This window comes from Molothrus ater, chromosome 4, assembly GCF_012460135.2.
Source record: "Molothrus ater isolate BHLD 08-10-18 breed brown headed cowbird chromosome 4, BPBGC_Mater_1.1, whole genome shotgun sequence".
Taxonomy (NCBI): domain Eukaryota; kingdom Metazoa; phylum Chordata; class Aves; order Passeriformes; family Icteridae; genus Molothrus; species Molothrus ater.
Genome location: NC_050481.2, coordinates 38719009 through 38733950, shown reverse-complemented (window position 1 = coordinate 38733950; position 14942 = coordinate 38719009). Strand labels below are relative to the sequence as shown.

Sequence of the window (14942 nt, the reverse complement as noted above, 5' to 3'; positions counted from 1 at the left end):
GCTTAATTCTTGAGGCACTTCCAATTCTCTTCAAAGAGTAGACTCCCTGGTTTAACCCTGCCAGTTTAAAAAATAAAACAAACCGCAGTCTTTTGTGTCTTCAAGTTTAGCTTTACAAAAGAATAATGAAAAATTTTATTTTATGAAATTTTGCTAACATTTGTAATCTGAATCATTTAGTATCTCAAAGTATCTGAAATCTTATTTTTAGCAATCAATTATTTGCAGCACTTAAATGAAGATATCCAGGGATTTTTTTTTTTTAATTTAAACTCTTTGTTCAAAGAAAATTTAAGTTTAGGAAGAAAATAGAAAGGAAGTATTTGAAGAGCTCAAAAAAGAAAACAAACCAGACATTTCAGCTCATTAAAAAAAAAGGTAAATCTGGTAAATACAATTTGATTTTAGTTTTATGATCTGCAAGCAGACAAAAACCAATAGGCCCACAACTACTATTATCACACTCTTGGTCTTGTATACCAAAATGTCCTGCCTGGTGATTAATTTGTAAAACTCTGATTCCACACACACTGTGGGATTTTCGATGAATCTGAATCCTTAAGATGTCAGGAAAATACATTATAAAATCTATGTATTATTTGACTACACTTTAGAATTTTTACATAAGAAACCTGGGTTTTCAGATTCGTTCTGTTAACATTCAGTACAGTTCTGAGTGTGGGCAAGGCTGTGTTTGACTTATATTGACAAAATATGAGGAAGAAAAATGTGAAATCTTTTAATTATGCTAAAGGAGTAGAAACTCATTACATGTAACTTAAAATTATATATAGTTCTTCCAATCTCCTACTTTCAAAAGTTGCATCTATATTACCAGATTAATAATTAATGCCAAGAAATGAACAGGTATCACTTGTTATTATTAAAAAACCTCCCAATTAAATCTCAAAGCAAAAGAAATTTTTGAAAATACTTGAGTAAGTGGTGTTTGAATACAATGTTAAACCATTGAATTGTCACTGCCAGTAGGATCTTAGTACATGCTTCCCCCATATAAACATTTTAATACCATTACTCTTCACGTTATAACATTTCCAAAGCAGTAAGACAAAAACTCTTCTTTCTAAGAGGTCTAACAGGACCTTGAAATTCCTGTTATTTTTTATTTGATTCATATATCCTGTGTAATAATATATATGTAATATAAAGTAAATGTCATTGCAACAGCATTTATTCCCTAATAAAATGCAAATGCTTGATCCATCTACATTTAATTCAACCATTTTTACAATCAGAAAGTACCACTTAGTTGCAAAAATCTAAAACTTAACAGTTATATTATTGCCTGAAAAGAACATGAAAAATGAACCATAGAAAATAGGCCTAGAGGGAATCTTAGTAATTAATTTGGTCCATTCTCCTGCCCACACAGTCATCAAGCAGAAAAGAAAGCTACATTCTGGTAGGGCATCACTAGCCAAAGAATTCTGCAGTGCAACTGCAGTGAATTTTGTATATGTAAATAAATTTGGTAACTGTTCAAAGATTCTGCATTTGTTTGACATTTTCTGTTACAATTTAAAATATGCAGCATTTGGAGGCATTTTAACAATTTAATATTTTCTATTTCTAAAGAAGAATAGCTTTGGACCAAATCCTTCAAAACTATGGAAAATACCAAAAATTCAAAGTGCAAGACAAAGGGAGCAGAAAAAAATAACTAAGAAACCACTGCGTATAAATGGTAAATTTTGACAGGGACTTAAAGATCAGTTTTTCCAAGTGCTATACTCAAGGGAAAACAATGAAAGTGAAGATAGATTGGAATCTTGAAACACATCATTGTGGAGCAACAAAACTTATAAAATTTTATGGGTGTGCTAAGGCAAATGGAGTGAGTGGTTGTATTAGTATCTCCCTTAATGAACTGATGTGTGATATATGCTGTACAGCTCCATTATTGGGTTGCTGTTCAAGAGAACAGTCCTACTGAATTCTAAGAAAATGTTATGTAATCAGGTACCCATAAAGCAGTTTGATTTTCAAGTTAACAGGTCCGAATGAAATTAGAATTACATTTTAATTAGATTTGGTCAAAAAATGTAGGAAAATAAAATAAAACAAAACGAAATACAATAAAAACATTATTCCACCAGTAGTCTCATAATTAGCTGGAGATGCAACATTAATTTTGAATTTATGAATTCTTTCTCCTCTCAATTAAAAACATAAATGATATCTACATGCACATGTCTTCATATCCACACTATCATATCTCAGGGTGTGCATACATGTATGTGTGTGCATGTGTTCATTCTTACTGAGGTCACTAGAAAGTAATGTGATTATCATAACTATCCTTCTAGAGAGACATACAGGACTATGTATGTCTTAGGTCCCTTATTAGTTGCTTAGGTTCTTTATTAAAAATCTTAGCATTAACATAAGATGACAGCTTCCATCTTGCTGTTGTAAACTGAAAAATTTGCTTTAAAAGATGGAAAGTGTCAGAGTCATCAAAGTAGCTTATAAAAAACAGCTATGATCCAAATCAAAATAAAAATATTCATAGTCTCCACATCTCTAAATGTTTGTGGAACTGAAGCTAAGTTTAATGAAGATGACAGGCATTTATGTAGAAAAAGCAACCAAGATGTTTTTACTTAATGTGAGATTTTGCATAATTAACTTTGAATTTTTTTTATTTTATCTTCTAGAAATCAACACAAACGCAGATGCTTGTGTGGTCAAATTATTCTTGGTGTTGTTATGATAACAGTAATGCAACTCTATTTTCTTGCATGATTTTGTTATTTCCTAGTCACAAAACAAATCCCAACATGGAGAAGTTAATTTTAAATCTACATGGACACACAAACATGCCTATGCACAGTATGAAATTTATCTGCATGAAATATTTCAGTATGAAATGTATTAATGTTAGTGTTCAATATAGAGCACACTAAAGAAAACACCTTATCCAGTTTAACATCTGTAAAATTCCATTGTTTTAACAGCTTTTGTATGTTTGTTTACTCTATAAACTTCAAGTTATTGCTTAATATGGTCTTGTATCTTTTACACAATATGTTTCCAACTCAGCCAAAAAATAAGTTCCCTCTTAAGATAAGTTATGAAAATGTTAGTCCTTTTATCTGGCTTTCCCTCCTGTCATGGTTTAACCCCAGCCAGCAATCAAGTATCACACAGCCCTCACTCACCCCCATCGGTGGGGTCCGGGAGGGAATCGGAGGGTAAAAGCAAGACAACTTGGGTGGAGATAAAGACAGACTAATAGGAAAATCAGGAAAAGGTGCTGTTGGTTAAATATAGAATCAAATCCTCTTAGAATACAAGGGAAGCCTGTTTTCTTCAGTCAAATACTATAGAAATATCTCTACTAAAAATGAAATGCACATCAGCAAGATCAGGTAAAACACTACTCCAGACTCTTGTGAATCTGAAACTGCTTTTCTTTAGAGAGGTTATGCAATCACTTTCACATTGCAACAAGTAGAAAAAAATTATTCCTTTCACAAATTAAAATGTCATATTTTTTAATCTATCTTTTCTTTCCATCTTGTCTACGTCTCAAATTAATTTCAAAAAACTAAAACACTATGTATTTATTAAACATAGCTTGGTGTGGTGCAGCTGAGGGAAATTGCAAAGTATTGTGGGCTACTGTGCAAGCACTTCCATTGCAATGGAAAAAGAATGAAGGAAACCTAGTGCAAGTTTATCACTCAAATACAATGATAAAATGCAATCATGAAGTGAAAAACTTGATTAAAGTTCACCAGAAAAGGAAGGTAGGTAATAAAACTCAGTTACTAATGATGCATGCAGACAAAACTATGAAAATGGACATGTATAGAGATATAAAAGGATGCAAAATATATACATCTATATATTTAATTATATTTGAAGACATTTTTAGAGAAGTATATATTTATGTTTGCTTTGCTACTACCAAATGATGGATCCCATCTGGATTTACTAGATATTAAATATACACTCGCTAGTACAGCATTCCTACACCAGTTTTCTCATGTTTTCATTTCCTAATTTCCATTCCTTTCAGCTGAAAATCGCTTCAGTAAAACAGATAATTGCTTCTGCTTTGCAATGTCAAACAGTTTGCCTCAGGTTATGGCAGTGTCTAAAATTAAGATGGGAAAGAAAGTTCTCATTATCTTTCTCTGTTTCGAGCACCCTTTCATCTCATCCTCTTTGCTGGTGTCCAAAGTCACACTCTCTCTATTGTTTATTCTTTTCTACTGTTTTCTTCCATTTAGTTACAATTTTAGTTCTTCTCTTCCCCACAATTCTTCACCTTCAGTCTCAGTTACAAATGTCAACATTTTACAATGGCTAAAGAGGAAACCGAGAATATGTGCAAATCCAGTTGCTTAGTCCACACCATTTTCAGTACTACTCATAAACCTTTATGTCTCTCCACTAAATTGTTATGCTAAAAATTCTTCCACATCTCGAAAAACAAAAGACTCCTTTAAGACTGTTTATATGTACACTCTATTCTTGAAATCTTCAAACGTCTTAAGATAAAACTGTCACTCATTTCTATATGCATATTTTCCCATAGTCTTGCCTTAACTGTCATCTCTTGGCAATGAAGTTCTAAAACTGTGTCCTCACTGTTAAATGACAAAGTACAGAATGACAAATGCGAGGCAATGGTAACAGTGGCTCCTGCTGCTGGGCTGTCAAATTTTAAAAGCATCAGTGAAGCAACCAATCACTGAGTCTCCTTCCATTGTTACCATGAAACCATGCTTTTATCTTGGAAGGACTGAAGAATAGTTTCCAGTTTTCTATTCAAGGAAAACTAGAGCATGGTGCTGATAATGCCAAGGTTGCTGGTTTGATCCCTGTATGGGCCATTCACTTAAACTTGGACTAGATGATCCTAGAGGGTTCCTCCCAACTCAGAATATTCTGTGGTTCTGATGTGTAAATTTTAGGCCTCCCTTCACCTGGATAGATTGGCATGTCTGGGATCTTTTGCTGAATATGTATTTGCGGGTTTTTTCACTTTAACCCAAAAAACTAGATTTTAAACCCCCAACAAAGACATTATGTGTGAGCTTATCCATCCATAAATTTCTGTTTTCTGTATTTGTGGAATTTAGCAATATATAATAGAAACAAATAAAAAAAAAAGTTATCTGATGTAACAGGTTGCCTAAACATATGCTTTCCTTCTCCCAGATGAGCACTAACATTCTTTATTTTGACACCAATTGTGAAGAATGACTTTTTGGTCCAGTCAGAGTGCTCTCGCACAAGTGAAATTCTAAATGTTTTTTGTAAAAGCTGGAGAGACCAAGCCTCAAGGAATGGGCTCATTAAGAGTCTTTTGACTTTTGTTTCACAAATCCACGAGCATCTTGTTCACAGATGTTCAGTTAACCCAAAATATTACTTGTTTTAAAATACTGCCACTAGAATTTCTCACAAATGTAATTGTTTGATTACTTGAAATAGGTACTAGTGAAATATTATTATATGACGGGTTTATATTTTAATTTTGTACTCCCCTGGCATGCTTACACAGCAGAACTGAGCTCATACAACTGTTATTCAATATCATTTAAACATATTATTCAGTTCTAAAAAAGAAACAGCTGAAATAGCTGGACAAGCATCATAGCACTTCTTTATTACATTCTGCAAAGGGATTTCTTTGAGTAAAAGAGAAACAACATCCAAGCGATTTCAATCCTTTTGCAATTAGTAAAGTCATAAATTCAGATAAATACGACTGACTAAAGCATTAGATTTAAAATTATACTTCTATTTGTAGATTACAACTCAGATTTAACTGATTATAAAGAAATAATGCAAATGATACCTAATGTTAAGCTTAGTCAAAAATTATTCAAGTACTCTAGTAGAAGTACTAGAAGCAAATTGAAGTAGAAGCAGGGAAGTAGAAGAGAAGTAAATTGATTTTAAAATGCAATGACAGTGCAATAAAACTCTCAACATAACATATACATGTATTTTCAAATTAGTTTTCAGTGATATGGATTTTCTTTGGTGATTTGACATAGTATGTAATGAAAAATCCATCATTCTTCAGCAGTTTACATAAACGTGATTGTACTAAATTTCTTATTTATTTTAGTCTAAACAGAAGTAATGAGACCATGAAAAACTTACATTTCAGTATGCTTTCTTATTTGTTAAAAAAGTTTGGTGAGACATTTCAAAGCAATTTTTTCAAACTACTGGAAACAATTACATTATGCAGTACATTATTAACCTGTAGTTGTTTTCCTAAAAGTAAAAATGTATTAAAAATTAATTTACACATTGCATATTTAGTCTATATTTACAAGACTACATACATTGTGTATACTTTATATAAATATAGTCCCTAAATACATGCACAGTCTACAATCATACATGCATGTTAAGTGTATTCTCAAAACTAGTGAATAACTTGTAAGCCTTGATTCATCAAGTAAGGGCAGTTATCAGAAACATCATCATAAAAGACTCATTTCTAGTGATTTACACCCATCATATAGAACTAACTCAGAGAAGGAGACAGAATTTAATTTCAGATGCAGTAATCTCTGATCTCAGTTACTTTGTTTGACAACATGGAAGCTCTAAGGGGTTGAACTAAAAAACTGGTTCAGTTCTTCTATTTTCGGGTACAAAATGTTCAAACAGATATAATTTTAGGAGATTTCTATATAACACATATTGTCATCTTTTTGTTTGCATTTTTTTTAAGATCTAGCACACGGCCCAGTTTCGTTATCTGCCATGCAAATGTACATGTTAGATGTTTTCACTTTTTTCAAAATGTTTCAGAGATTGGCTCAATGAGATTGTCAAGACAGTTTTGAAAATAATTGTGGCATCTGACATAAGAGGGATTATTACACAGCTGAGAACAGAACAAGCAAAGAAAAGGGAGCAAAGCTTAATCCAGGAAATGCATAGAAAGGTCTTCTTTCTAATATAAATGTTTGCAACTCTACTGTGTTGCAAAGAGAAGGAGATAAAATTCGGTGATAGTTTTAAGCCCTTCATCATTTAATGAACACAGGTTACTAGGATCATAATACATTTTCTAGACTTATGAACTCCTCCTTACTTCCAAATTCTGGCTAGATGAGAAGTCTGTTACAGTCATGGATCATTGCTTAAATTCTCTCATAAAATGTATTTACTCTCCTTTCCCCACTGAGATGATATTCACATTTGACATTCTTGAAACTGAGCTGTTTGATGTGAACATGCACCAATACTTATCTACATGAAGAAAATAATCTAGATTTAATTTGTGACAGTGAGAACTAAGAACAAAAAGTACAAGGGAATAAACTTTAGCTATTCCTTTAAGAACTCAGAAAAGAGAGGGAGATTATTCCCTAATTCAAGGCAAAGCAATAAAGAAACAAATTAGCAAGCACAGTAGCCTGGGAACAATAGATATGTCCACTGAGTTAGACACACTGCATATGCGGCCGATAATTTAACACCATGAAAGGGGATTACAAATCTGCAGTGGTGCAGTGAAACACTAAATTCCAAAAAGATTTAGTGCAAGCAACACAAGGTAGCGTTAAACAGCTGACAAAAGATAACAAGGAAAAAGCACACACAGTGTCAGAGATTTCATAATACTAAAAGACATAAGGCCATCTAAACATGTAGACATTGCATCACACTTAGTGTTGGCTTAATCTCTACCCTTTCAAGCAGCAGCTTGGCTGGCAGCTAGAAAAAAAAATTCATTAAGGACAGGCTATCTCAAAAAATAAAAAGCTTTAGAGTAAGCTTTGACAATTTGAAAAATCAATTCATGTGGCTAGATTCATACTTTAAAGAAATATAAATCCCTAACCTAATCTATTACAAAGTAGGATTAGAAATAAATCAAGTGGTTTTGATAGTTTCCTGAACTACTTTAATGCTGAGCTCTGGTGAAGAGTTGTATTATTGTGAATCTCACACAGATTAATATTTTATACTTCCAGGAGTAGCATTTCAGGCTAGGACTGAGACAAATAGCCTGGAAATGAAATCATAAGATGTCCTAAAAGTATTTGCTATTGCTAACCATGTTTCATTAACTGCTTCTGGTCTTTTTCCTTTAAAACGACAAATCTGAAAGACTAGAGTTTTCTATTTTATCATGGGAGGAGAAAAAGTAAGGAAACAACAATTAAAACTAATCTGATGAGTCAGAAAACACACGCAGTACTGACATTTATCACATAATGATTCAACAAATATTTACCAAATAACATTTCAAAATAAGTCTGCTGATTAAAGGGCACATACATAGATGCTCCATCAAGTTATAATACTAAGTGAATTTTCTTAAATGTTTCAAATTACAAATTTCTAAATTCCAAAATGTTCTCTTACCTACCTAGGCTTTCTCAATAAAAACCAAACAAAACCCCAACCTTCCAGACTATAACATAGTGGCAATAAAGCTTCATAAGAACAAAGTTATTTAAATGGCATTATCTGCTATTTGTCTTATTCTATATTGCCATTTTTTCCCCACTGAGTGCTAATAAGTGCTTGCTGTTGAAGAGGTTTACATTTAACATCTGTCAGTTGTATCCAGAAGTAGCACCTTCAGGGATCTGTTTAATAGATTGCTATTCTCCTCTGTAGCACCAGCAAATCTGTCTCACATCATTTACATACAGATAGTTATAGGCATTCATCATTTCATTATGCTGACTGCCTCACTATTCTAATGTATAATGTCTCTTTAATGAGCCTCAAAAAATACAATATTCCTTGATTTATGACTGCTTAACTGAAAAATTATGATTGACAATACAGATTGACAAAAACTCATCATAAAGCTTTTTTTGTGTTCCCACTACCTTGCACTTGAAATTTAACAATTACTCTTAAGTTAATCTCATGATTTGCTTCTTTGACAAAAGAAATTATCAAATTTTACCACACTAGGCTTCACAGTCACTGCTGTTTTAATAAATATACTTTCACTTCCATGAGAAAGCAGTATAGAATTCGACAAATTAAAATTGATCAGTTTTTGTCCAAGAAATACAATGTATTGGGCAAACTATTTCAATATTATTATATGCCAATTACAGTACACTTCCTAAATTATCATGTGGAGTACTGTTGTACTAGTCATGCAAGAGTGACTCATAAATGAGCCAATTTACATGTTCAAGTAAATTGAACTATGGTTTATTGTATGAACTTCAATTATTTTATACACAAATGCTTAGCACTGAGAAACAACTCTGCCATTAAAAGCACGCTGAAATAATACAAACATATCTAAAACACCAAACAGAAATCTGAGAACACGAGGGAAACACTTCATTCATTTGACTGCATCCAGGCATTTCAGTTCCCCCAACTGCATCTCCCCATGTTTATGGATATGTCAGCATTCCTCTGGTTTTGAATACTCAAGCTCAAAACATTTACAAACTGCTCATGATGTCCATTAGAAGCACAAATTTCCACGAAGTATGAGAAACCTTATGATACCTTGTTTCTGACATATCTACAACTTACAGCTGAATGTTTTTAGCATGTGAGAAAGTGTTGAGCTCTGACAAAAGTTTCTCCACTAAGAGAGATAGCTGCAACTTTTTACTCCCTCATCTACCACAGTTCAAGCTTACCCTATAACCAGACAGTTTGCAACTCCCTCTCCTCTGCTCAGCCTTTCTTTTCCACAGAAGTTTCAGAAACACCATAGCAAGACCTTTTCCTTATCAAATGCTGCTCCTTACAGAGGGTTCAAATGTAATGAGCGCAGATAAACAAATGAGCACTAATGTAACCTTGCACTGCCTTATCTCAAAGCATCATTTCCTATTTCCAAATCATGAAACCAGGCAACAAAGGCTATCCATTCAATGCAGAAGAGATGTACAGAGATTTAAGCAACAGATGGCAAGCTACATTCCCTAGATCCCTGAAAAAAGTCAACTTTAAGTGAAAAATCAAACCAAACAGCAATACAATACTACTGAATATTCAAGAGCAGTTTCAGTAGATGCAAATGTTATGATATGACAGAAAATAAAGTGCAAAAATGACATTGATATGTTTGACAATGACAAGTTAAATGCTCAATACAGTAAAAATTTTTATTTCATCATTTTGAATCCCTATTTTAGTTCCTTTGCACTGAATATTCCAGTTAACATCTGACTTTCAGGGTCAAATTTCTAAAGAAGTTTGGTATATCATAGGAATACAGGTATGTCATTCCCTAATCAGCACCATGTGTTTTTATCATCTAGGAAAATTCACATATCTACACATTTCAACATTATAAAATGTCAGTCTATCAAATAGGCCAATACAACATTTTTTAGAATTTTTTTTCATTAATAAATCACAGTAATTCCAAAATGTTATTGCTTTGCATGTGGAAGTTCTAACTCTGAATCCAGAAAACTGGTATATCAATCCAAATACCTGTTGTCAATAGAAGGCCTTAATTTACAAACCCAAATGCTTCATTAATTCCAAATATCTCAAAATATCCATTCCTTGCCATAACAATAAAGATATTTATATCTCAGCTTGTAGTAGTGATAAAATCCAAATTAAGAAATATTCAATATTTACTAGTCCCAACATATCCTTAGACTGTCACTCTGACCATCTCAGAACTATATTTCTGTGTCCCCTAACAATAACTAAGAAGCACAGAGCCAAGGGCAGCCATGGACAATGTTTATGCTGTCTGTTAGTGTTCATATTGTGCATCTCTAGCTGGAAGAGACTATGACTACTTATTATCTTAGTGACACAGAAAGAACCTGATAAGAACAAATACAGATATCCCTATAATCCCTTCGTGTTACAATTCTATTTTCTTGCTTTTCTTCTATACAAATTCATTATTTCATCTCCTACAGTATACAGAGTTATCATTTCCAAAAGCTATCTAATAATGCCTGTGACTCATGATTTTCCTTCCTCAACCTGAATTTCAGAAAAGACAGTGGAGGAACATCAGAACAAGCTTTAAGCCTTCACACTGTTCTTTCCTATGTGTGCATATAAATATTTGTAACTGTTTCTCCGGCAGAATACTAAATTAGCCATTTTCCTTGCAGAGTACTGAATTACACAGAAACCCAACAAAATTCTGTTTCCATTGACTGAGCCTACTTACAGGAAGGTGGTGTTGCAAAAGGATTCAATACTTCAATCACTGTAGTCTGTACATCAGAAGAAAATCCAGAGTGTGTTCTGTTCCTGTGATCAATTTTCTATGTTTCTGTAGCTACACCTAGGAAATAACCAGTACAGAGTAAGTACAACTAAATACAGAAAATAACAGAACCCAAATTATTAGAAATTAAAAAATGAGAATATGTCCAACAATAATTTATGGCAAATTCCATACGATTATTCATCAATAGGGCATTATAGAAGACAAAAGTTAAAATTTTATCTTCATTTAATTTTGTAGTACCCAAGTGATTCCAGAGTTCTACAATCTCAAGACTGCCAAGCAGAATCAAACAGATGTCATCATTACACCTAAACAGCCATCTGGTAGCCTGAGAGGAGAAGCATAATGACCACAGAGGGAATTGGTCCAGCCGTCCAGAACAGCACAACTGCGGTTCCATTCAGCATGTAGAACAAATGGGCTATACAGAATATATGAAGTAAACAGACACAGTTATTTAACAGTAGAATTAATTCACAGCTTTTGTCTTTCAGTAGTAGCAGAAGAAGCAGTTTCTCTTCCTTACGATTCTTATTTACATAGTTGGCAGAATTCTACAGAAAGCAGAAGAGCCAGGAATAAGGCATTAAAGATGGCCTGTTTTGTATTTCTTAAAGGAAGTGGGATTCAGAGGTATCTTCACATCCAAACCAATACTGACAAGGGCTGGTACTGCTCCCTTTAAGTAGCTGAAGTCAAAGCTGAACCACCTTCCAAAAAAAAAAAAAATCTACCCCAGGAGATAACCATTCTTACTTATACATCTAGCCTTTGCTTCAAATTAATCCCTCCTACTTCTTGATATATCTATATCAGTTTATGCTGATCTCCTTTCTCAAAAATTTTACATATTGCAACCCCCATTATTTCCATTTTTATGCCAAATAAACTTGGTTCGTTAGTCTTTTGGTTCACTTAGTCTTTTTTTGATGCCTTTAATATTTAATTTAATGAATTATCAATTACCAGATGCATTTTGTTTAGACAACTTGAGCCTCCAGGTTATTTTACTGGATCCTTACACATAATCCTCCTAAAGATCTTTAGAGATCAAGTGGATCTTGTTTCAGCAGTTTCTATCCCTTGTGCCTTTGCCACAGACCATCAATCCAGTAAACAGAATGTTTGTCATGGCTCCAATTCATAAAGGGTGATAGAGGAATGAAGTGTATTCATATTTGTCAAAAGATGTCTGCTAGGTATTTTAGCACATCTTGAGTTCTGCTACTGCTTAAAGGAAGGAAAACACTTGTTTTCCTTCAAGCAAAAATTCTGGAACTGGCCACACATATAACAGTATGGCATGGTAAATATGCTGTCCCCATATTCTTCCCTGCAGCACTAGAGGGAATTCCCCATCTTCCATTTGTGCTGTTAATTATTCCTACTTAGTGCTTCTGCTTGTTCTCACCAAACTGAATGTCTATTATTTGCTAGTATTTCTACATTTTATTGGGATTATTTTAAGCCTGGGACAGCAGCAATATTAGCATCTACTCTATTTCCAAAACAATACCATAGAATAATATTATGCACAGTACAGAATTTTAGAGTTACACTCCTCCCCCACAACCCCAGTCACTGCAGAAAAGAGTGACTGCAACTAAATATTACATCTTTTTTAACTCAAAAAACTTGAATAATATTTTTAGTCTAATCTTATCTAGATCACAGTTCCCTAACTTGCTTAAAAGAATGCCATGTATAATTATCAAAACTGCAGTTTACTAAATTAAAGAAATATCTCCTAACCCTTAAGGCTTGCTGCAGTTTTTGAAGAGACAAAATAGGACTGACTTATTCCTGAGAAGTCTATGCTTTTCAATCTCAGTATCTCTTGCAGATGTGTAAAAAGAACAGTTTGATAATTTCAGGTCCCTCAGGGAAATTCAGGTAAGACAATCATGTACAATTCTTTGGGCATTTCTTCAGGTCTTACTTTCAGCCCTTTTCTGAGCTTTTGAAATTTCACCATCCTTAAGTTCTCAAATACAATGCTACTACACATCATGGAAAGACTTGTTAATTCCTTTATGTATATCTTATGGCTTTATAAATCAAATAACCTTTGCACCTAAGACCCAAATAAAACATAGTTGTTTGTTTCTAGTTGAGCTTAACCTCACAGTTTGATAATTTGTATTTAGTTGTATGAGAGAAATTTGTCCTTTTTTTTGTAATTAATTTTTTATATTTACTAAAATCATTCGATTCTAACATCACCCATCCGAGATTCCAATACTGACCCCTGAATCTTCCACTGCTTTCTATACAGAATCAACTAGGCTGGAAAAGACACTTCTTACCTCACACAAAGAGGCTAACAGAATGTGAGATAGTTTATGTTTAATTTTTTTACGTAATTGTATGTAGATTTGTCCCACCAGCTCCTTTGTTATTTAAGATTTCTTTTAAAAGCATTTTAGCTGTTTAGCTTGCACTAATTTTCACACACAGAAGGGATTTTCCAAATTTATGAGTATGTTTAAAAATGAAAATGCAATCTGTTATGTTTTTAAATACAACAGATTTTCAAAATGGATATTTGTGTTTTGGGACATCTATATTAGATTGCTGGGTGGAGCTCTTTAAACAGAGAAGTACAGAAAGTATTTTAATTGCAGGAAAGAACACAGAAAACAAAACCAGATAAATCTAAGACCACTCAAACCAAGTGTCTCATCAGCCCAGGTTCACCTGTGCCACCTCACAGGAAAGATAACACAGGAAGCTCTCAGTTAACCTCATGGGTACATGTGTGCATGAAGACCTCCACAACTTAGCCTATTCCTAAGCTGATTTTCCTAACAAGCTGAACTTAATAGCAAGTTGTCAGGAGTTCCTTTGTGATGCCACAGAAACTGGTGGAAGGTGCTGTTCCTCTTGAATAGATTAATGAACTACACATTCACAATAGCAAATGATTTTATGCCTTTGTTGCCCATATTTTTCAGCTTCTCTCCTACTCCAGCTGAGTTGCACCCATCTTCTTCTCAACACTTCATCTTTTCTGATATATAAGGTAATCTGCTTTCTTTAATATTAGGATGGAAATTAGGGATGACAACTTTCCACAAGCCATAGTGGGCATCATATACTTTTAGAGGACTATCAACAAAAAATACAGTCCACTGTCTAAGTAAAGTTTAAAACAGGACAGTAAGTCTAAAACAAATGTGCTGCTTGCACAAAGCCTTGGGATACTTGTCCCTTTGGCATATGAAAGCAATGAGAAATATCAGCTATCCCTGGCGAGAAGACTATGTTAACATCTGTATCTCATTTTGAGTACTAGATTAATTTTTTTCATAAGACTTTCTCTGGCTTCTCAGCTCTGTAATATCCCACCCCTAACATATAAAATGACCCTAAGAAAAGCAGTTCAGCCCTGTAATTCTACTACTTCCATGATAATAGCATCCAGATAAGGAATATCTATCAAATGTGTCAGAACATTATCTGTTCATTCCAGTCTCCCTTTTTGCCTTATTTTTCTTATCTTCCAGCAGCACATGCCTTGGCTTCTACTCAACATCACTCACAAAGCTCATAGATAAATAAATCAAACAAATAAATAAAACCTAAAAAAATAAAATAAAAATAAATACTAACACCAAACACACCCTCACACGCTCTTTTTCCAAGACTGCAGTTGTTTAAACTCTATTATTTCCTCTTTCATGACAAAACCCAACCTGCCTAGAAAACTTTACAATATTCTAAAAGCGTTGCG

The 14942-nt window shown here is 33.5% G+C and overlaps 1 long non-coding RNA gene across 2 annotated transcripts in view; it reads right to left on the bottom strand.

Moving 5' to 3' along the window:
• Positions 1-14942, bottom strand: part of LOC118685841 (uncharacterized) — a 318808-nt gene that overhangs the window by 256870 nt on the left and 46996 nt on the right. For both annotated transcript variants that reach the window (XR_008508299.1, XR_004980052.1), the window contains exon 2: positions 11147-11263. This is a non-coding gene — a long non-coding RNA (uncharacterized LOC118685841). The remainder of the gene's footprint in view (positions 1-11146; positions 11264-14942) is intronic.